Source organism: Homarus americanus, unplaced genomic scaffold (genome assembly GCF_018991925.1).
Source record: "Homarus americanus isolate GMGI-L3 unplaced genomic scaffold, GMGI_Hamer_2.0 scaffold41027, whole genome shotgun sequence".
Lineage (NCBI taxonomy): Eukaryota > Metazoa > Arthropoda > Malacostraca > Decapoda > Nephropidae > Homarus > Homarus americanus.
Genome location: NW_024745073.1, coordinates 9,141,487 through 9,165,795, shown reverse-complemented (window position 1 = coordinate 9,165,795; position 24,309 = coordinate 9,141,487). Strand labels below are relative to the sequence as shown.

General features: G+C 41.0%; 1 protein-coding gene across 1 annotated transcript in view; it reads right to left on the bottom strand.

Moving 5' to 3' along the window:
- The window catches only part of LOC121878551 (armadillo repeat-containing protein 7-like), a 42,493-nt gene extending 40,646 nt beyond the window's left edge, over positions 1-1,847 (bottom strand). The window contains exon 1 of the mRNA XM_042384854.1: positions 1,730-1,847. The gene's annotated coding sequence lies outside the window, so the exon portion shown is untranslated. The remainder of the gene's footprint in view (positions 1-1,729) is intronic.
- Between the last annotated feature and the right edge of the window lie 22,462 nt (positions 1,848-24,309).

Genomic DNA, 24,309 nt, shown 5'->3' with positions numbered 1-24,309 from the left:
TCCTACCACTAATCTATTATCATATTCTAATAAGACGTTAAATTATAAAAATTTTCATCTATTACATTACCGGCGGAAATGTATAATAACGGAGATAGCATATCCAAAATTTTCTCTATTTTCTTCCATTAATCTTCCGCCATTATCGTCTGCCTCACCTCTAACACTGCGTGTCTCCTGCGTCTCCTTCATAAATCATCACGCGCTTGCGTTCCCGTACACGTCATGCGGCCAATCAAAAGCGCTTTTGTTTTTGCAACCAATTTAAATGATTTGGGGTTTAATTCGCGGTGTATTTGGCCCAATCAAATTCTAGTTTTATTTTGGGTCTCTCATATTTCGAAATTCAACTTCATTTCCGACCATGGAAGTCTGCAATGGGTGTCACTTAAATTACATGGAGCTGATTGCGAGTTTTTGGGAAAAAAAAAACAAAGAAACTGTAGCATTTTTTCAATCGCATGGTGTTCTTCCAACCTCAGTAAAGTGTTCTAAGAGCAAGACTGAATGTAAATATCGCAAGACCAACTTATGTGGTGTTGTGTAAGAATCTCAGAATGCAACGACGAACAAGAACCAGGCCAATAAGGTAAGAAATAGGTGATTCCATCATATAGTGAGAGTCAGTTAGGTTAGGTTAGGTTAGTTTGGTTTTTGTTTTTCTAGTATTTTTTGGTGTATTTTGCCATGTTTTATTTTCGGAAAACGTCCAACGAAAAAAATTTGATAAAAAAAAACCCGGCTAATTTCCGCCAGAAATGAAGGTCATATTCGGTCTAAACACACACAAATACACTAGAAAAATTTATTTTTTACTTTCTAACAGAGTGCGGTGTGACTGCAAATTTACCGCACAACCACTGGTTTTCATAGAAAAATAATTTTAAAATACCACAATTTCACTGTCTTTTTTGTAGTGGACACTACTGTTGTTATGGCAAAGAGTGTTATTTAAAAGTTCAAGCTAGTTAACCTAACCTTAAACCAACCTAACCTAACACCCGCCGTGGGCGAACTTACTGTTACCGAGACGGGAGGAAAAGGTTGTGAAGTCCTTCATATTAGCCCCTCAAAAATTATCCCATAATCTTAAAAAATATGTTATTTCATGATATATCAATTGATACTGTGGATACATTAATATAGTAACGCTGCCATAATGCATACTGGTTCAGCACGTTCATGAACAGTACAGTACAGAGTAATAGCAGTACAGTACAGAGTAATAGCAAATAGTACGGTGATATAACTAATGTCAGCCCAAAACAGTCATCGAGGGGCCTTCATGTGCAGTTGAGGGTGGCAAATGGTCTACAAAATACATAGGTTGTTGTCTAGAAGTGTGACAAGTGCAGTACTATATTGCACGTTCTTATTTTTACGGTTAGGTTTAATGAAAAAACAATATTAATTTATAAGGAATAAACCAAACAAAAAAAACCAATCATCATAGGTTTTCTGGTCATCATCCATAGGAGCCAAGCAGTATGACCACTACCACTTAAACTAAATAAAGTTAGCATTCAGTACAATTAATGGCTGTTATATCCAGAGGTATTTGATAGACTGGATGTTGTGCCCTTGAAGCGTGACCATTACCTGCTGCTGAGAGAGAATGGTCCAGGCAACAACACCGAGACATGATAATTTTACTACTTCTTTTCAATAACTTCAGATACGATTTGTCATTCACTCGTATAATAGTAATATAAAGTACATGATTTCTTACCAACTTCTTTAAACTATATTCATGGGTAAACTGTTAGTGCTTCCTAATTGTGGGGTAAAACGCACAGTCTTTGGCTTAACCAGACTCTGAGTTGCTCCTGGGACTCTTCACCATGACATGTGTTTCATCGACATGAATATATATATTTATTTTTATTTTTATATATACATATACAGATTTACCCTAAATAATATAATTCAAATAAATATTTCATAAAATATAGAATTCATTTAAATATTACATCTTATATGTTTTAAATATACTGTATTAGGAGTGCAACAGGAAACTCGAGTCGGCACCTTTTTTTATTTTAATTTATATATTATATTTAATCTTTCGCCACTAATAAAATTCAAATTTAGATTCAAATAAAAGAAACTATAACAAAGGGAACAGCAGAGAAAATAATAAATTGTTTTATAAAGTTCTCAAATTTTTACGGGCGGGGTATTTAAAATTGCTTTATGTGAATCACCACTAACAAGAAGGCTAAAGTGTAATTTGGGGGAGTTATATTGAAACTAATTTGTAGTTATAATGTCAATAACCTTACAACCTTACAGTATATGTTTATATCAATCTATAATTATATATATATATATATATATATATATATATATATATATATATATATATATATATATATATATATATAGGTAGAATATTTAGTAGGAGGATGTAAAGAGAGGAAGAATTTGGTAGTATGGCCCGGTTGGGTATTTACTGTGTCAATACACTTATGTTATCTTATACATCAATACACCTCTACTACGTTCTCAAGGACAACTTCTCAAACACCGCTTCGTTATAACTATTTATTAATTTCGACAATGGCATGGACACATTAATAACATCTTCTATCGAAATTACTAGGACATTTTATTTACGTTACTAGGACATCATATTACGTTACTAGACACTGATTCTCGGACACAAACATGAAATGAATACACTTTCCACATAAGTAACTCTGTGGGTTTACCTGAGATGTTTCTCCTCCAGCCTGTGTGAGTGCGAATCTCCGGGGGTCACCATTTGTGGGTTTACATGAGATGTTTCTCCTCCATCCTGTGTGAGTGCGAATCTCCGGGGGTCACCATTTGTGGGTTTACATGAGATGTTTCTCCTCCATCCTGTGTGAGTGCGAATCTCCGGGGGTCACCATTTGTGGGTTTACATGAGATGTTTCTCCTCCATCCTGTGTGAGTGCGAATCTCTGGGGGTCACCATTTGTGGGGTACGAGATATGTTTCTCCTCCATCCTGTGTGAGTGGTCACTCCGGGGTCACCATTTGTGGGGTACGGGATATTGGTTCACACTCAGGATGGGATGGAGAAAGGAAACTCACAATGTGCTCTCTGTATACATATTGTATTGGATGTACAATGCAGCTTGGTGCTGGGAAGGCAGCATGATTACAAGCGTTGAATAGAGAGAGCTGGTTGGTGAGGGTGCTCAGAGGAGGACCAGCTCGTGGGTCGCCATGCTCGCCGGCTGGAGCGGGAGCCGCCAGGCAGGAGCGGAGGAGGAGGGGTTGCTTGCTGGTGGCTATAGGTAGAAAGAGGTAGGTCGATACGAGGTGAGGTCTTGTATAGCGGAGGTAGGCGTGGCTTAATAGTTGACCTCCGTCATGTAAGGCGGCGATGGTTGCTGACCTTGGACCCGAGGCACAGGCTGGTGAATACTGAACTCACATTCTTCCGGATAGATTCTCCCGTTCTTGTACAACAATTCTACAACACCTACTATATAGGGTTGGTGTACCTTCAGTAGTGTTTCAAACTCCTGTCTCTTATCAAGGAACGTGTCATTATTAGTGTACATGACTTTCAAGCTGGAATTTGTTCCCGGTAGCGTGTTTGCTCATGGTAGTGCCTCCGGCCCCCCTCCATTCCCAGCAGCTGCAGCATTTGCTAAATACATTTTATTTTACGGGGTGTGGTCAGGTATGTCATTGTTTACATGGCGCTCGCCTCCTCCTGGTGCCATGGTCACGTTGACTGCTGATCTATTTAACTAATGATTCTTATTAAACTCCACGACCGCAAAACATGAGTGAGTTAGCAACCCCTGAGAAGAAGACGTGTTTTTCCCCATAGACGCTACACTTGTGTTTCCCTCCTAGTTTGCCCCCCTTTGTGAAGACAGTTATCAATGCGTTGTTATTCCACTTTCTCCTGGGAAGCTCAATCTTGAATTAGTCTGTGTATATCAACTCACGTAATTCGCCAGACCTTTGTCAACTGAGGGTCATCTTTGAATGAGTAACAGTTAGTTTGTTTGTGATTATTGTCATTGCATGAGTAGCGATCACTGGCAACTCAGGGATATATTTACCCGTGCATCGCGCAGGGAGAGCGTCCCCTGACGCCTTTCCAACGTTTCTCCAGATCCAATTGTGACTAGTGGATCATTCAACAACTGCCCCGGTTGTAGTAGATACCCAGCAGGGACCATATATGAAACGATGGCACCGATGCGGCCTGATTAATGTGCTCCACTGCCTCGTTGGGCCAGACCCCAGATTCGCCATGTGTCTGGTTACTACCGACCACAACAACGGTCGTGAGCCCCAGTGCTCTACCCTGGGTTACTCCTTGGAAGTATATGTCAACAGAGGGGTTTGTAAGATGTATGTTAGGGATAATTAGTTGGAAATAATTATCCCATGTTGGGTAGTGGACCCCTGTATCTGCTGATTTAATTATTAACGAGGATGTTGAGTAAAGTAATCTACAGGGAGTGCCATGTACTATGTATTGTGAGTAGGGTCAAGGAACTGGTCCTGTTATGCCATGTAATGTAACACCAGTAAGGTTGGGTGCATTAAGAGTGTAAGATCTGAGTAATTACTGTTGAGTAAAGAAATAAGAAAATAAGTAAATCAGAAAATAAGTAAAGAAGAAAGTACTGAGTCTGCAATAAGCCCAGGAGTTGAGCCTGGTAATTATATGACTAATAATATATCTTTTCCCTTTGATTTCATATTAATAAATTTGTTTTTAGAGTACTTTAGGTTTATTCATTTCTCCCACAGTATTCTACCTTTATGGCTGCTGAGATTCAATGTCACGAAGTGTAAGAGGATGCACCTGGGGCGTACCAACGGTAAGGAGGCGTACCATATGTCCCAACGGGATGAAGAAAATGTACTAGTTGAGACTGTGTGTGAGAAGGACCTAGGTGTGTATGTTGACAATGAGCTGAAGTTCTCGGGCCATTGTGAGAAGAAGGTAAATCAGGCAAATAAATTATTGGGTCTTATAAGAAGGTCGTTCAGATATCTAGACGGTCCGTCCCTCGTGACGATCTTCAGGAGTGAAGTGCTTCCCCATCTGGAGTACTGTCACCCCATCTGGTCCCCGAGATATGCTAGGGACTGTCAGTTGGTTGAAAATGTTCAAAGGAGGGCCACCAAACTGGTGCCTGCACTTCGGCATCTCAGCTACCCTGAGAGATTGGAGCGCCTGAACTTGCCTAGCTTATACTACAGACGGGCAAGGGGGGACCTAGTTGAGGTTTATAAGCATCTCAGGGGGCACTACTCAGTTGAGTGTCCTTACTTGGAGCTGGCGGACGCTCGCCCCACAAGGGGTCACAGCTCAAGATTGAAGAAGCCGCAAGTCCAGAAAACCGTGAGGGCAAACTTTTTCGGAGTGAGGGTTGTAAACTCTTGGAACAATCTACCAGAGAGTGTTGTGACGGCACCGAGTGTGAGCTCTTTCAAGAGAAGACTTGACCAACACTGGAGCGGGTTCAGGTACATTCAGGAGCCGGTGCATGCCCAGTATTTGCCAACAGTGCGTGACAGAGACGTGACCGATCGCCCGGGCGGCTAGCGAGCCGACCTTTTGGTGAAGAATATAAAGGAAAAGAGACGTGACCGATCGCCCAAGCGGCTAACAAGCCGATCAGTGGCGAAGAGGATAAAAGTAAAAGTAAAAGATACCAGAATTACCATACCCATGTGCCTAGACCCTCGACCATGCTACCAAAAGAATGACCATGCTACCAAAAGAATGTCCATGCTACCAAAAGAATAACCATGCTATCAAAAGAATGTCCATGCTACCAAAAGAATGACCATGCTACCAAAAGAATGTCCATGCTACCAAAAGAATGACCATGCTACCAAAAGCATGTCCATGCTACCAAAAGAATAACCATGCTATCAAAAGAATGTCCATGCTACCAAAAGAATGACCATGCTACCAAAAGAATGTCCATGCTACCAAAAGAATGACCATGCTACCAAAAGAATGTCCATGCTACCAAAAGAATAACCATGCTATCAAAAGAATGTCCATGCTACCAAAAGAATAGGTGACAGAACCGAGTAAGAGTAGGAACTAAGATAAGAGAAGTAAGTAAGATGAGGGTGGAGAAGAGGTGTTGTTGGGAAAACACGCGCCCTCACACTGGGTGGGAGGTAGAGCGAGTGGGATAATCATTAGTTTTTCTTTTCATGCCCTCTGAGATGTTTATAAACTACAATTAAGTCACCCCTTGCCCGTCTATAGTACTGTATAAGCTAGGCAGTTGTAGGTGCCGTACTATACAGGTAACAGTCTCGTGGCACTCCTTTGGACCAGGCGGGGTGACAGAACTCTAAACGGGGAAGCACCTTACTCTTGAAGATCGTTACCAGGGATGGACCGTCTAAATATATGAACGACCTTCTTATAAGACCTACTCGTTAAATTGCTTGATTCACCTTCTCACAATTGCCCGATAACTTTAGTTCAGTGTTAACATACACAGCCAGGTCCTTTTCACATTCGGGTTCTGTTAATGCAGTTTCTTCGTCCCGTTGGGACATGTGATAAGCCTCCTTACAGTTGGAATGACCTGGGTGCATCCTCTTACGCTTCGTGACTTTGAATCTTACCAGCCATTTCTTCGACCAATCTTGAAGCTCACAGAGATCTTTCTGCAGCTCTACACGGTCTGTTTGGTTCTTAATTTCCCCCGAATAACTTGGCATCGTCCGCAAGCAATTGTGTGGAGGAGTGTATAGCTTCTGGCATGTAATTTATGAAACAAACAAGCAACAACGGGCCCAGTACACTGCCCTGTGGGTGTGGTATCCCACTTGTTATGGGTACGCTTGATGATTTCGTACCATTAATTATTACACACTGCTTGCGGTCATGAAGAAAGTCTTTGAGCTACGCTTGGAAAAATTTAGGTATATATTTTCGAAATTAAAGCACTGTTACAGAAATTGGGTCCAAACATCCAGTACCTTGTGTAATTGTGTTGGCAGTCCTTTACAAGGTTGTTTCGCAGTATATGTTCCAGCATGATATCTCTTATAATGCTCTCTGGTATTTTACACACCACTATATACTTACCATGTTTACTGGTCTTTAATTATTCGTAGAGTGACGATAGCCCTGCTTGAATATAGGATTCACAGAAGCCATTTTCCATTCACTGGGGAACTTTTGCTCCTCCAGGCATTTACCGAACGGGATCTTCAGCGACTCAGCAAGTTCGTTGTACAACTCTCTTAGTATACTGCCAGACTGGGGGTCACTAATGCTAAGGGGGAATACTTAAATCTAATCTTAATTTCTAAGGGTCGCTGCCACCAGACCCCCTCTGGACAGCATGTAGCTCGTTAGGTAGCGTGCAGAGTGGACTAGGCATTGGGTTAGGTTTTCCATTGACCAGATCGATAAGGGGAAAGAAGGGTGAAACCATAACATGTCTTAATTAATTTACTCCTTATAAAGCTTACTGGTAAAAAACATACAAATGAATTGGTCTTCCTCAGAAGAACAACGAAAATGTTGGTTACCCAGATGGGCACCAGACGTCTTACATTGATGGCGTGTCATCCACATACTTATTGCATAACAATCTGTGACCACCTTACCTCGGTCATTCCTTCTTACACTATCCCTTAACAGATCAGACTGCTCCACCTGTATGGAATATAGCACCGCCGGTTATCATACATAGTAGCACCATCTCAACACACATGTTACACCCCACCCCTGCAGGTATGGGACTCCTTGTAACTTTCAGGTATACACAACAGGCACCTCGTTCACACACCGCCCTCGGTGGGTAAGGACGAGGGCTTCACCCAGAGATATACCAGTACTATTTCTACGCCTGGTATTATAGGTCGCTCCAAGTGACGACCGCAGAGTTTCTCACGGTCTCCTTATTTGTTACTACTCATTTGGAGTGGGGTGCTGGAAATCCACAGGTTCACAGTGGATTGACATAGCTGGGAGTAGTCACCACATGTTGGGAGGCTCATAGGGATAATGGCTGCCGGGCAGCAAGGCACTCCGACAGCATGGAACCTGAGGTGACGGTAGAACGAAAGGGACTCAGAAATAATGCCTGACGGGCGGTTATCACACCCCCTAACACATTACTATTACACTTATACATCAGGCAAAGCTTTAAACTGTAATAACTTCTATATAAGCCTTAATTATAGGGCGGGATATAGCCCGATAGGACACTGACCTGAGGTGACAGTAGAACGAAAGGGACTGAGTGCAGTGCCCCGCCGCTTGTCACCGCTTAGGCCTACAGTTTCCAATCTTCAATTTTCACTTTGGATTCCTATGGTTCCCACATCTCCATTTTCCTATCTATTGTGACCTCATGCTTTATAATACATAACTTAATCCTAAATTACACACTAAGGTAAGGGTCTGGTTTGCTAGTTCCTGGGTAAATTCATTGGGTTATAATATCAACGCGGCACACCCGAGGCGGCCTTGGCGCCAACCCAAACAAAGCCTAGCATCGTATTTTCATGGCGTGGGTATACAAGATATTCATTTTGAAGCATAGTTTCTAGATCACTTCCAACACTTCACATAGTTCTGATACCTTTATCCTTTTTCCAGATCATTGTTCTCATGTATTTTCATATGATATCTGTGGAAATTATGTTTGCTACACGTTCACAGACGTAAATAGTATGACCTTCAAACCATGACCCACTTAGTCCTACAGTACATTAGCCCGGCTCAACTGGACTTTCCTAATCATCTTATGGGTACCATGAATTCTCCTTAATGCTATGAATACATACAATTAACATTATATAACTGTACCTGGGTACAATACAACACATGGTCTAGTAACATTGAGTAGGTGAGTTATCCTTTAACAATGTTTCCCGTTTTCTGAAATTCTACAAGCGCGGTGGATTTGAATGTTATATAGCGTAATATGAATTAAATGGGGCTTTTAGGAATGACAATGATGTGCGCAGTACATAAGCACTCTGGGATGCACCATGTCAGGGCCGGGACTCTTATGAACCTTATAGCTTTGAACCTTTTTAGTTTACGTTAGTTTACATTACAAATATTGACATTTTCTTTCGTTGTCTCAATAAAGAAAACAGACTTGTATCGTAAACTCTGATTATCTAGAAGTTAAGTTTTTTAATTTTTTAATAAATTTAATCAGTTATTTAGTGACATAGGTATTTTGCATTTATTTATCTAATTTATTAGTAAAATAAATAACTAATCAACAAATACATCAAATAAATAATTATATAACGCTAAAATACATACATACACACAGAGCCTGATTAAGGGTTCTGTAGGCCCTGGGCACTTTTTTATCGTAGGCCCAGGGCTGGATTTACCAATAGGCCAAGTAGGCCATTGGCCTAGGGCCCACCGGTATCTGGGGGCCTACTGAAACTAATTTGTCGTGCAGCGTGCCAGCGTATAACCTTGTTTCAAGTGTACACCGAGTATATCATTATATAATATATTCACAACCATAAGGGCCCCTGTACAATAAGTATAGGCCCGCAGTGGTCTTCAACTGGTGGGCCATGGGGTGGTTCTCAGGTGGGCCACGGACTAGGCCCAGTAGACAAACTGTGGCTACAAAGCTTGAAGGTGAAGGCCTCATAAGACAAATGGAAGCATTTGAAACAGCACTTCTTACTGTAATATGGTATAAAATCTTAACAAGGTTTAATGTAACCGGCTTATCACCTTCAAGAAGTTGAGACCGACCTTCTGTCAGTTGTGAAACTGTATGAGAGTTTGATCTCCTTCGTCTCAGAAATGAGACAGGGTCAGTTTGATGAAATAGAAGATCAAGCTAGGCCTTTTGCTGAGCCTGTCTACACAGAGACAAAAAAAAGAACAAAAAAGAGAAAATATTCCTTTGATGAATCAGTTGGCACTGAAATTCAACTTGATCCACGTGAGAAGTTCAAGGTGGACAATTTCTACACCATATTAGATTGCCTTAGGAATGAATTAGAGCACAGAGTGAATGCCTACTCAGAAATAAAGAAGCTGTTTAGCTTCTTAACGGAGTATGACAGTATGAAATATGATGATCTCAAAGCCCAACTGGAATTGGTTGTCAGTACCTATATACTGCCAGATCTGGGGTCACTAAATCTAAGGGGATAACTTAACTCTAATCTTAATTCCTAAGGGTCGCTGCCACCAGACCCCCTCTGGACAGCATGTAGCTCGTTAGGTAGCGGGCAGAGTGGACTAGGCATTGGGTTAGGTTTTCCATTGATCAGATCGATAAGGGTAAAGAAGGGTGAAACCATAACATGTCTTCATTGATTTATTTCTTATACAACACACTAGTAAAAAAAACACATACAACCACACTGTGGACCATAATTCCAAGGCCTGTCCCAGGGTATAACACTGGCGCCTCTAACAACTGTTGTTGTGGTCGGTTACACTCCGACCCGAGATGGGTTTGGGGGCCTCGGCCCACGAGGTAGAGTAGAGCCGATTAATCACGCCGAATCAGCGCCATCACTCCTATATTGACCACTGCTGGGTATCCACCAGCTCCGAGCGACCGGTGGGTTTCAATTAAGCCCACCCTCGACCTGGAGACAAACGGGAATCAGCGTCAGGGAACCAGAAACATGACAACACCAACAAACTCTCTTGTCTAGACGACAGACGTATTTACGTTATATTACTTCTACACTGGGTGAATGGCAATTCAACTGTTAAATCATGACCACTGGTGAACACTGATAATCACTACAATTGACTGAATTAACTGAATGGCTAGGAAACACAGAACATACCTGGAGACAAACGGGAATCAGCGTCAGGGAACGCTGCTTCCTCGCTATCTCGAGCTTATATACCCCTGAGTTGCCAGTGATCGCCACTCACACAATGACAATAATTACAAACAAACTAACTGTTACTCATTCAAAGACGACCCTCAGTTGACAAAGGTCTGGCGAATTACTTGGGTTGATTTACACAGACTAATTCAAGATTGAGCTTCCCAGGAGAAAGTGGAATAAACAACGCATTGATAACTGTCTTCACAAAGGCGGGCTTACTGGGAGGGATCGCGAGGATAAACACGCTCCTGAGATTCTACAAGCGCGGTGGATTTGAATATTATGTAGCGTAATATGAATTAAAACGGGTTTTTAGGGATGACAATGAGGTCTTGGTACACCTATTCCAGTGACCTGGAAGCATCTGTTCTAGATGAGTTTTTGCAATTTAAAGACTTTTGTCTTCTGAATCTGACAGGTCAGTGACAAACATCTCCACTTTGCTCTGGTCCAAAGATGATATTTTGACGACTGCCTTTCCAAACATTAGTATCTTGGTAAGAATTTTCCTTACCATCCCCATTACAAATTGTGAAGGGAGAGGTCTTTCTCTACTCTATCTGGGTGAAAAATCCGTGAGGGCCTACCATGGGACAAACCAGATTAAACTCACTTTCATTATTATGCATTGAATCTGGCCTCCTACAATCCCTTGACACAAACAGTATCATTGACAAATTTTCCATGAAAAAAAGAAGGAAGAAGTTATTTTGAAATTCATACAGTTTGCTGTACTTCATGTGTTTGCAAAATTGATTATGCTTCAAGTTAATTGTATTTCTTTCATTATTCCCATATATAAGATGTACACTCGGAAACCATATTCTCTAGCCCACCTGGGTCGGTGCTGAAGGTTAGTACAGTATCCTTTCTGGACTGGGGCCCACTCTAACTATCACGAGGCAACACACGCTTGAACACACACAGTCATAGTACGGCTGTATAGATGACATTATGTATAAATATTGTATATGGCATTTTATACTCTGCATTATCTTCATTATATATGAACACGAAGAAAAATTACCAAAGGTTGTAGTTACGAAAGTATGAATGGAAATAAACACTTCTAAACCACCCAGTGAGTCCTCACAACGTTTACAGCGCTTGTGTGTGTGTGTGTGTGTGTGCCAGACCACGATGCTTCACACCCCCATCATTCGCTTAACTATATGAACAATCGTGTTTAATTTAACTACATATTTAAAAAACCTTAAAGTACATGTGGATCAGTCACTCCTCATTTGACACACTTATAGTGTAATACTTTGACCATCCCACCTGGGCACATAGAGGCCCACGGTAACTCTCACGGGGCAACATACCCACGAACACAAAGTTATGATATGAACCCTTCCAGCTTCACTAACATTATCATGTTATGTTCATCGTGCTCTGTATCTTGGTAACTAGTCATAGTATCAATACATGACAGTGTTATTAGTATAATATTGTAACTTTTTACAGTTATTGTTGTAAATCATGGACAGGAAGGATACATAAATTGTAATATCAAGTGTATGGTTCGCTCAAAGCCACCCTAAGTTAGACAATGCGTCACACAAAGTTGTACTGTGTGTGTGTGTGTGTGTGTGTGTGTGTGTGTGTGTGTGTGTGTGTGTTGTAGGAATTCATGGTATAATGTTGTCTAGCACTCAGGATGGATGGAAACTCTAAGGTGGTTTTCTTGTATAATATAAGTTATATGCTAGACAGTCTGGTGCTGGAGGTGCCGTGTGGTGAGGAGCTGCTCAGTGGAGACGTTCGGTGAGTAGCGTGTTGAAGGTAGATTGCAGGAGCTTCGTTAGAAGATGTTGCCTGTTGGCCTCCTGGTTGAATGAATGCTGGACAGCGTGGGCTTGTTGGAGGAGGTGTTGCGTGTTCAAGAAGAATGGCCAGAATGAGAGCTGGTTGGTGAGGAAGCTCAGAGAGGACAGCTGGTGGGTCGCCATGCTCGCTGGCGGGGCGGGACCGCCAGGCAGGCGAGGGAAAGCGGAGGCCGCCAGGCAGCGGCGGAGGAGGAGGAGGTGTTGCTTGTTCAAGAAGAGAGGCTAGAATGAATCTCAATGGAGAGACAGAGCTTATATACCCAGCAGCCGTGAGTCCTCTATGAGTCATGTTGGGAAAACCCGAGAAAGTCGCCGGTCTTTGGTTCCGTTGCTAGGGAAGGTGGTAACATCTGGTGACGCCGCTCGTTTGGTTCCTAGGATACGGTAGCATCGGAATGCGGATATGCAGTTGTAGGGGAGAAGTCCACTACAGTGTTCTGTAACATTAAGCTTCATCCTTAGTAGGTAAGATGTTTCATAAAGAGGTTTCTCTCATTCGTCAATGTGAGCATCGTCCCAGAGCACATTGTTTCCATCATTTCTTTATTTACCAAAATAATGTGGATCAGTTACTCGTTATTTAACACATACATGCACTTAGAGCATCAAGATTGTTTTGTAGACATGACTATTGGTTAATTGAAACCCCAAAATATTTTCACATATATTATGCATAAACATTGTAAACATATCTATGTGATTATTGTAGTATATAACATATATTTAACGCCTGGACAGATTCCCAAGAGTTATGCATATTAATGCATAGATTTTGTAAGCATATTTACTGTATGTGAAGTGACGTAAAACCACATTTTTGGGGTTTCAATTAACCAATAGTCACACACACACACACACACACACACACACACACACACACACACACAAACACAAACACACAGTGCAACTTTGTGTGACGCATTGTCTAACTTAGGGTGGCTTTGAGCGAACCATACACTTGATATTACAATTTATGTATCCTTCCTGTCCATGATTTACAACAATAACTGTAGGTAAAAAGTTACAATATTATACTAATAACACTGTCATGTATTGATACTATGACTAGTTACCAAGATACAGAGCACGATGAACATAACATGATAATGTTAGTGAAGCCTGGAAGGTTCATATCATAACTTGTGTGTTCGTGGGTAATGTTCCGTGAGAGTTACGTGGGCCTCCATGGGTGGGATGGTCAAAGTATTACACTATAAGTGTGTCAAATGAGGTGACTGATCCACATGTAATTTAAGGTTTTGAAATATGTAGCTAAATTAAACGTTTCATATAGTTACGCGAATGATGGGGTGTGGTGGAAGCATCGTGGTCTGGCACACACACACACACACACAAGCGCTGTAAACGTTGTGAGGACTCACTTGGTTCGGAAGTGTTTATTTCCATTCATACTTTCGTAACTACAACCTATGGTAATTTTTCTTCGTGTTCATATATTATGAAGATAATGCAGAATATAAAATGCCATATACAATATTTATACATAATGTCATCTATACAGCTGTACTATGACTGTATGTGTTCGTAATGTGTGTTGCCTCGTGATAGTTAGAGTGGGCCCCTGTCCAGAAAAGACACTGTACTAACCTTCAGCACCGACCCAGGTGGGCTAGAGAATATGGTTTCCGAGTGTACATGATATAGAACTAATTTGATTAAAAGTAATGGTGTGTCACATTGTGTTGAAATTCTTATTTCTTACATTATAATATTATGATATGTAATATTTGATGACATTTGGCCATTGCAAAATAATTACAGTATATATATATATATATATATATATATATATATATATATATATATATATATATATATATATATATATATATATATATATAATGATTATTGAAACATGCAAACATTTCTATAAAATTGAGGGCCCACTGATGAGTTTGGCCTGGGGCCTAAGTAGGTAAATCCGGCCCTGCGTAGACCCCTAAATTTCCTCAGCATATGAAAAGCTTGAGGAACGATATGGTTTCCTCCTTGATTCTTCACTTTCAAGGGAAACGATTTCAAGCAAAGCAGGCGAGTTGGTGGATGTCTACAAGGATGACGTTGAACCCGTGTTCACTGAGGTTTTTTTGTGTCCTATTCGCCACTTATCAGCCACCTAGCCGTTTGGGCGCTCTGTCCAGTGTTAGTACAGGAGGAAACACTAAGTCAGTAGCAGAATTACTGAAAACTCAGGTAACCAAAGGGGCTGGTCAACAGCTTTCCGAATGTGATCATAGTTTTTAGAATATATTTGTCAATGCTCGGTACCAGCTGTGAAGGTGAGAGGTCATTTTCCAAGCTTAAAATAATTAAAAACTGTTTAAGATCTACGATGGGCCAATCGCCTATCGTCACGGGCGTTACTCAACATCGAGAGAAATTATGTTAAAAAGTTGGACTTTCAGGACATTATTGAAGACTTTGCCGCAGCCAAGAGCCAAAAAGTGTGCTTTGTATGAAATTATAATCACTGATAAATTGATAATAGTAGGTTGAGTTGAGTTGCTTATTAATTTGAGGATTGATAAAAACTCTACATTTGTTTTGCAGTTTGTGTAAGAATAATGTTGTTCATTTATTCATATGTGATTATTTAGTCCCTTGTGACTTCTCCTCAATCATAGTTAGTTTCCAGCAAGTCAAGTTTAAAGGATGTCTAAGCACTAACCAAACAGATACTAAATTAACGTTTATAATCACTTAGTCTTTTGACTGCAATCTATTTCTCTCTGGTAAAATTTATCGATTATTTTCATTTACCCTGTTGGAACATAAAAGATAATAGGCCATACCACAGTGAAATTATATATATCATGTCTCAAATTTCATAGGCCCCTTAAACCCTCGTAGGCCCTGGGCACTGTGCCCACTGTGCCCCTTGATAATCCGGGCCTGTATACACACTGTAACGTAACGTTCAAAGACAGAAAAAATACTGTATACCATTACAGACCACTCAGATCAAGTAACAATTACCCAAAGGGTGGACCAGCATTTTAGCTTAAGGTCCGCGTAGGTAACGTTCCTACAAAAAACAACAACAAACCTAAACGGGTAAATAATTATTTAAAGAATATTATTGGGCAAAGAAAGGCTATACTCGTAGGTAGGAGGATCAACCATGGTGACGATTAGCTCCGAGATTATTCTAAACTCTAAAGTATTGACACCGAAAATAAAACCGAGATAAAAAAAGCAAAGATAAAAAAATGAAGTAAAAGTGGCAAGAGAGATGAAGTCAAACCCAAAGTGAGTTTTCAAAATGTATCAAACTAAAACACGAGACCAGATTAGACCAATACTGCCCGATACCGGCGATCTAACGGATAACGACGGAGAAATGAGCAATATTCTGAACAGATGTTTTTTTCATAATTTTTCACGAAAGAGGAGATATACTAAATTGGATTAGGTCGCGGTTACGGGACAGAAAACAGCGAGTAAGCATTAACGGCACTAAATCCGATTGGGGGTAACGTCACTAGTGGAGTACCCCAAGGATCAGTACTTGGACCATTATTATTTATAATATACATAAACGACATAGATATACTGTAGACAGCACCATAAGCAAATTTGCTGACGACACCAAAATAGGGCGGATAATTAAATCTGATGAGGACTTGCCAAAACTACAGGAAGATCTAAACAAAATTTTCACATGGTCTGAAAAATGGCAGATGAAATTTAATGTGGAAAAATGTAAAGTACTTAGTCTAGGAGATGTAAACAGAGAAACCAGATATCAGATGAACAACGATGATATAGAGAAATCCGACTGTGAGAAAGATTTAGGGGTATTGATAAGTAGGAATCTTAAACCAAGACAACAATGCGTATTCGCTCGAAACAAGGCGAACAAAGTACTTGGGTTCATAAAAAGGAGTGTTAGTTACAAGACTAGCGGGGTTATCCTAAAACTATATCTTGCGGTTGTGAGACCTCACTTGGATTATGCAGTTCAGTTTTGGTCACCGTACTACAGAATGGATATCGAATTCCCAGAAAGTGTATAGAGGAGGAAGGCAAGACTAATCCTGGGCATTAGGAAGTTTGAGTACGGAGACAGGTTAAAGCATCTGAATTTGCAGTGAGGGGCGATATGATCGAGGGGTATAAATGGAAGTCAGTGTTAAACAAAGGTGATATAACAGTGGTACCTAAACTATTGAACCAGGGGTGAACTCGTAGTAATTGTTTTAAATTAGATAAATTCATATTTTGGCGCGAAATAGGTAGACATTGGTTTGGAAATAAAGTAGTGTAAGAGTGGAACAAGTCACCAGACATCACCATTAACTCGAATACGCTGGATAGCTTCAAATATAGGCTGGAGGGATGTATGAGCAGGACTGCCCAGAATGGGCCAATAGGCCCGCTGCAATTTTTTTTTCTCATGTTCTTATGTTAGGGTAGATTAGGTTTGATGAGGCTAGATTAGGTGAGGTTGGGCTAGGTGACTATTGATTAGGTGACTTTGGTTTAGGTAAGGTTAATATAGGTTGGTTAGGTTAGTTAGGTGAGGATGGTTAGGTGAGTTTGGGTTAGGTGAGACTAATATAGGCTGGTTAGGTAAGGTTAGATTTGATGATGTTTAGTTATGTGAAATTGGGTATGGTGAGGTGAGTTGGCAGCCAGGAGGGATCGCAGGTGGGAGGGAGGACTGGCGCGGTTCTTCTTGGCGTCTCGTATCTGCCACCAGCTCGTAACCGCCGAGACTTGGGAACTTACAGGTCGGTAAGAGCCAAGAGGTTGTTCAGTTGCCCGCTGACCACAGTGGAGGAAGGGTGGGTTGAATTATGCTCTGTGCACAACCCCTTTATTTTTTTTGTGTAAGTGTGTGTGTGTGTGTGTGCGTGCGTGAACCGTAAACTTGAATTTTATTAACTCTGATTTACATAAAAGGAAAGAAGACTAATTTAATCCCTAAAGAAACATTATTTGGGTTAAGACAGGTGTGTGCGCAGTGATTTAGAAAATAATATTGACGAGACTGCGAAGTTTGTTTACATCTGAAGTCCTCATCTACGACTACTACAGCGACGCGATGACAACAGTGTTTACTCATTAACATCTCCCCCGTCAAACCAGCCAGGTGCGTTCCTGAAATACCTCTCTTATTGGTTAATTCTGTTACGGTAATTACCAACAGTGGCGTGGTAGTGACAGTGACTCGGGTAGTGGTGGTGGTAGCAGTAGTAGTTGTGATAATGGTGGTTCCTCAGTGAACACTCGCCACCTGTGACACAAAATGACCAACAAATATACCAACACAAACTATCCAACACGCAAACAAACTCCCCTTCAAGCACACAAGTTATCCAACCAACACACCCAAACAACCTCGTTTGTTTATCCGCTTGGTGGTGTGCTCGATAGTACATGTTCCTCCTTCTATTCCTCCCATGTCATCTTACTTCTCACCCCCTTCCTCCTTCTCTTCCTCTTCCTTTACGACCACCTATTCCTCCCTCTTCTACTTCTTCATTCCCTTCTACAACCTCCTTTCCCTACCTCCTCGTCCTTCTCTTCTTCCTCCTCCTATTCCTCGTTCTCCTTCCCTTCTTCCCTCCCTCTGCTCTTCCTCCTCCCTCTCCTCCTCTTCGCTGGATGCGGACATGGAGTGACTCAGTACAATTCTTGGTCACTATAAAAACGAAAAGCTTTTGATGTCATTGTGGTTACGACGGTGGTAGGACGGAACGAATGACCTCTCTCTCTCTCTCTGCTTAACCATCCAGGGGCGGATCCAGGAATAAAAAAAGGGGAGGGGTGTCCAAGAAGTTGTGGGAGGGGGAACATGGCGAGCGCAGTGAGCCCACCCAGCTGGGAGGTTTTGAGGTGGGCGTTGTAAGCCCTTCCAAAATGTTTTGAAATCTGACCATTATCATGGGTATTTTGAGGCCATTTTGAAGCCATTCACCTTGATATTAGGAGATATTCTGAAGTCAATAATAAATACTTTTTACTATGCAAAAATGCCTGAGTACAATACTGCATTAAATAAAAGTATTGGAATTTTCTAGTGAAAAGGGGGGGTCGGGACCCTCAGGACCCCCCTGGATCCGCCCTTGCCACCCGTTATCTATTTATATATCCCGGTCTCTCTTCTTAACTGTTTATCTCTTTCTCTCTGTCTTTTACGAGATTCAAGCCCACCAACCCATTCTTAAAACCTCCCTACACTCCCCACCTCATCAGTCACAAGAATTCGACCCCGTTCTGCCTCCAGAAGAACAAACAACAGCGGGTGAACAAGGGTGTTGTTGTGTTTATGGCGAGGTTTGTCAGGGAATGGAAACATTAGCAACTCATCTGTGGTATGGTATGATTGGCAACTCATCTGTAGTATGGTACGATTGGCAACTCATCTGTGGTATGGTATGATTGGCAACTCATCTGTGGTATGGTATGATTGGCAACTCATCTGTGGTATGGTATGATTGGCAACTCATCTGTGGCATGGTATGATTGGCAACTCATCAGAGGTATGGTATGATTGGCAACTCATCTGTAGTATGGTAAGATTGGCAACTCATCTGTAGTTTGGTATGATTGGCAACTCATCTGTGGTATGGTACGATTGGCAACTCATCTGTAGTATGGTATGATTGGCAACTCATCTGTAGTATGGTATGATTGGCAACTCATCTGTGGTATGGTACGATTGGCCTCATCTGTGGTATGGTATGATTGGCAACTCATCTGTAGTATGGTACGATTGGCAACTCATCTGTAGTATGGTACGATTGGCAACTCATCTGTAGTATGGTATGATTGGCAACTCATCTGTGGTATGGTATGATTGGCAACTCATCTGTAGTATGGTACGATTGGCAACTCATCTGTGGTATGGTACGATTGGTAACTCATCTGGTATGGTATGATTGGCAACTCATCTGTAGTATGGTACGATTGGCAACTCATCTGTGGTATGGTACGATTGGTAACTCATCTGTGGTATGTACGTTGGCAACTCATCTGTGGTATGGTATGATTGGCAACTCATCTGTAGTATGGTAAGATTGGCAACTCATCTGTAGTATGGTATGATTGGCAACTCATCTGAGGTATGGTATGATTGGCAACTCATCTGTAGTATGGTATGATTGGCAACTCATCTGAGGTATGGTATGATTGGCATCTCATCTGTAGTATGGTATGATTGGCAACTCATCTGTGGTATGGGATGAATGGCAACTCATCTGTGGTATGGTATGATTGGCAACTCATCTGTGGTATGGTATGATTGGCAACTCATTTGAGGTATGGTATGATTGGGAACTCATCTGTGGTATGGTATGATTGGCAACTCATCTGTGGTATGGTATGATTGGCAACACATCTGTAGTATGGTATGATTGGCAACTCATCTGTAGTATGGTATGATTATCAACTCATCTGAGGTATGGTATGATTGGCAACTCATCTGTGGTATGGTATGATTGGCAACTCATCTGTGGTATGGTAAGATTGGCAACTCATCTGTGGTATGGTATGATTATCAACTCATCTGTGGTATGGTATGATTGGCAACTCATCTGAGGTATGGTATGATTGGCAACTCATCAGTAGTATGGTATGATTGGCAACTCATCTGTGGTATAGTATGATTGGCAACTCATCTGTGGTATGGTATGATTGGCAACAGGCGGCGTGTTGACCGGTGCTACTGCGTGTAACTCCCAGCGGGCCAGGAGGAGTGTATAGTGTTCCAGTTTTTGCCTGACAGGTTAAGGCTGGAACTTGCAGGAATCTTCCTCTGGAATTTTAGTTGTTTGGTTCAGTATGGGTTATTATTATTATTATTATTATTATTATTATTATTATTATTATTATTATTACTATTATTATTATTATTATTATTATTATTATTATTATTATTATTATTATTATATTATTATTATTATTATTTATTATTATTATTATTATTATTATTATTATTATTATTATTATTATTGTTATTTTTATTATTTCCGGTGCATATATTATTCTCATTGCTTTCGTTATCATTTTGAATTGTGTATTTAAACCTGTACCGATCTATTTTTAGGAAGGGGACAGAGGGTAGACTCTTACATGCTCTGTGTCCAGATATTTCACGGTACATTATAGTGTTGTCTGTTTGTTTGTCTGTCTGCATTTTTTCAGTGACTTTGTTCCCAACTTACAATTTGTCTCCAGGTTTGTTGAGCAATACCACTCGGTCACTCACCTACTGAACGAGAAAAAATGAGTTACTCATTGTTGAACGAATATCGTCACTTACTCATTCACTGACTCATTAGCTCATTCACTGACTCATTAGCTCATTCACTGACTCATTAGCTCATTCACTGACTCATTAGCATTTCACTGACTCATTAGCTCTTTCACTGACTCATTAGCTCATTCACTGACTCATTAGCTCATTCACTGACTCATTAGCATTTCACTGACTCATTAGCTCTTTCACTGACTCATCAGCTCATTCACTGTTTACCTATGCGTCTAACTGTCTATCTATCGATTCATTGTCTATCCACCTGACTATCCACTTATATATGTCTTTTTTCTCGTATAATTATTTATATATAAAACAATCATTGTTTATGTGTCTGTTTATTTATTAATTGATCCTTATTTTTATTTATTCATTTATCAGTGTATCTACGTGTTTATCAATCTGTACATCTATCTATTGATTTGTCTGTCTCGCATCTTTAATACTCGTGGGTTAGACGATTTGATTGCCCAGAACACAAAAAAGAAACACCCCTGATCCATTTCTCCTCCCCACGTCTGGGCGGGCGTAGATAGCACTTAAACCCTTAAACATTCTTAGGATAGAGGGTTTAATTGTAGAGTTGGTCGGAAAGATCATTCTTGCCTGGGATGGGGGTGGGGGTTCAAGGAGGATCCGAACCCTGCCGTACCAATGCCTGGGTTCACCTTTGTTTACTGCCCCCAACTTGGGATGGCATGATGCTACACTGAGCGCATCTCCAACTGTTGTCATTATCCCTGTGTGAGTAGAATATATGAATATATAAGTTAGGCAACTCCCGCTTCTACGCTTCATGATAGTTTCGATATTCGTAATGTACGTATATTTTAAAAGAGTGATTACGAAGTTTGGATGTTATCATAGCGATTTTGGGGACTTTTAGAAGAATTGAAATGTTTTATCGTGGTTTTTAGTTGGTATCATATTGTAACCTTATCTGAATGAGTGAGTGGTCTGAAGGCTATTTCTGTTGTGAGAGTTATACCAGACAGAGAGACACTCAGTCACATCGTTAACGACTCACTCCATTAAGATGAGAGCCAGTGATAGTACCAATTACGGAGGTCGTTTGACTATATTAATGTATTGCCTGATAACGTGTAGAGCGTCCTGTGATTTTTAATTACATAGGGAGGTATAGAGGAGGTGGAGGGTAGATAGGGATAGGTTGTACAGAGTGGGGGAGGGTAATAGGAGGAGGGGTAATAGGAGGTGGGGGAAAGATTAGTAGGGGATGGGAAGTTGGACGCTTTATCCCCATAATTGATATTAAAGAAACGTGTGTTATCTTAAGTCGTCGACCAGTTAAACACTTCCTTACTTCCCACAGCCTTAACCTCGTGTGTTCAAGTTAACCAATTATCCTAAGTTAACCAGTTATTTTAGTTAGGTCCATACGCTCCATTAACGAGAACAATTTTCATCCTTCGAATCTTTGTGAATCTCAACATGTGGTTAACTATTATGAACGTTTCTGTGTGTAGTGAAACATGACCAGTTTAATACATTGCTCTAACGCACCCATTGTATTGAAGGTATTAAGTGTAGTTTATGCCTTACCCACCTTAATATAAGCTTGAATTAAATGAAACTAACTGACTATATTTCATGCCTCGCACGCATGACTCGTCTCACGATAATAATTATATAAAGAAGGAAAAGTCATTTTTGTCTCACGTAAAACATAAAATAACAAAACCAAAAAATATTTGATGCCTCAACTAACGAGCGATACATCCAAAAAAAGTGTGATGAAGAATAATATTATTGATGTCAAATATGTAGTGAAACTGAGACCTGTGTTGACCTCAGCGTGGTGTTGTACACATGACCTCCTCGCTGACCTCCGTGACCTCGCAGAGAAAGGTTCTTCTGAACTGTTGATAATAAAGAAATTATTACACTTACCAGGAATTTATTTTTTCTCCAAACACATTTTTCGAACAACTAGCTCATAACTAACTCACTAACTCTTGGAAGATTATTTTGGTTTGTTTATTTATTAATGGTAAGTTAATGGTAAAAGTAACGAGAGGTCAAAGCCTTTGATGACGTCATGTGGTGCAGTCGTCGACTTTGGGGCAGGAAGGATACCGTGGCTGACCTATCTTGACCCAAATAGGAGTTCACGTGATCGTGAGTAATTGCGTGTGTGTGTGTGTGTGTGTGTGTGTGTGTGTGTGTGTGTGTGTGTGTGTGTGTGTGTGTTTATATCTCGTAGATCCATCATCTTTTCCTCACGTGGTCACCGTCCTTGGCCACTTTACACTATAGGCACCGTGGTTCACACACACACACACACACACACACACACACACACACACACACGATGATAATAATTTTCTTCAACAAAAACAGCCAATGACTTATATTTTTGTAACGGAAAACAATAGTAAACCTAATGTACTCCATATTAGTGTGTGTGTACTATAATACTAGTAGAGACTATATACATGTGGGTTTAGGTTAGGTTAGTCGTAGTAACTAGTGATTGGAGACAGCCAGCCAGCGGTCACCGACGAAGCTATTATATGTTGATGGTAAGAACGTTGACCTCTCCCCTCACGACCCCAGCAGGAGTTCTCAGCATACTTGGAGTGTCCTATGACGTCTTCCTGGGTTCTTTTCCTGTATTCTGGGTCTCCTTTCATCGCCCTTTTTGTCTCTTTTCCGGTAATATAACCTTAACCTCCTTCTCCTAACCTAACCTAACCACACCTAACCTAACCTAACCTAACCTTTTCTTTTAATGTGTCCAATGATGTTACTCCTATCGGCCATATTATGGTCCTTAATATGTCCTCTTCCTTTTCCTCCTACCATGTCCCCTTTCTTCAGGTGTCCCTCCCTTTCCTTCCCCTTACCCCCTCAGGTTCTTTACCCTTTCCAACCCTCGTGTCTTCTCTAGTCTTCCATGTTGAGTCACCAATGTCTTTTCTTCTGGTCAGTTCTTCCTCTCCCGTGCCCTCAGTGTTATCAGAGCCACGATAGGCACCGTGGCTCTTACACACATACATACCCGATAATGCACAATCCACACGTGGCCTGGCTGGGGGCGGATGATGTTCGACCACTGTGGTAGTTCTGGAGGGAGGGAAGTAACAGAGAGAGAGAGAGGTAGTATGTGAGAGTGTGTGTACCTGTGCTTTAGGATGGAGATCTTGCCGCGTGAGAGAGAGAGACAAGGATGGGAAGGTGTGGGGTAGAGATGGGAGGGAGAGATAACGGAGGAATATTGGGTGAAAGTCTCTCTCTCTCTCTCTCTCTCTCTCAAGGCAAGGTTAGGAGAGATCGTCCTTGTCAAGGTAGTTTAGTTTGAGTTCTCTGACAAGACCTACTAGT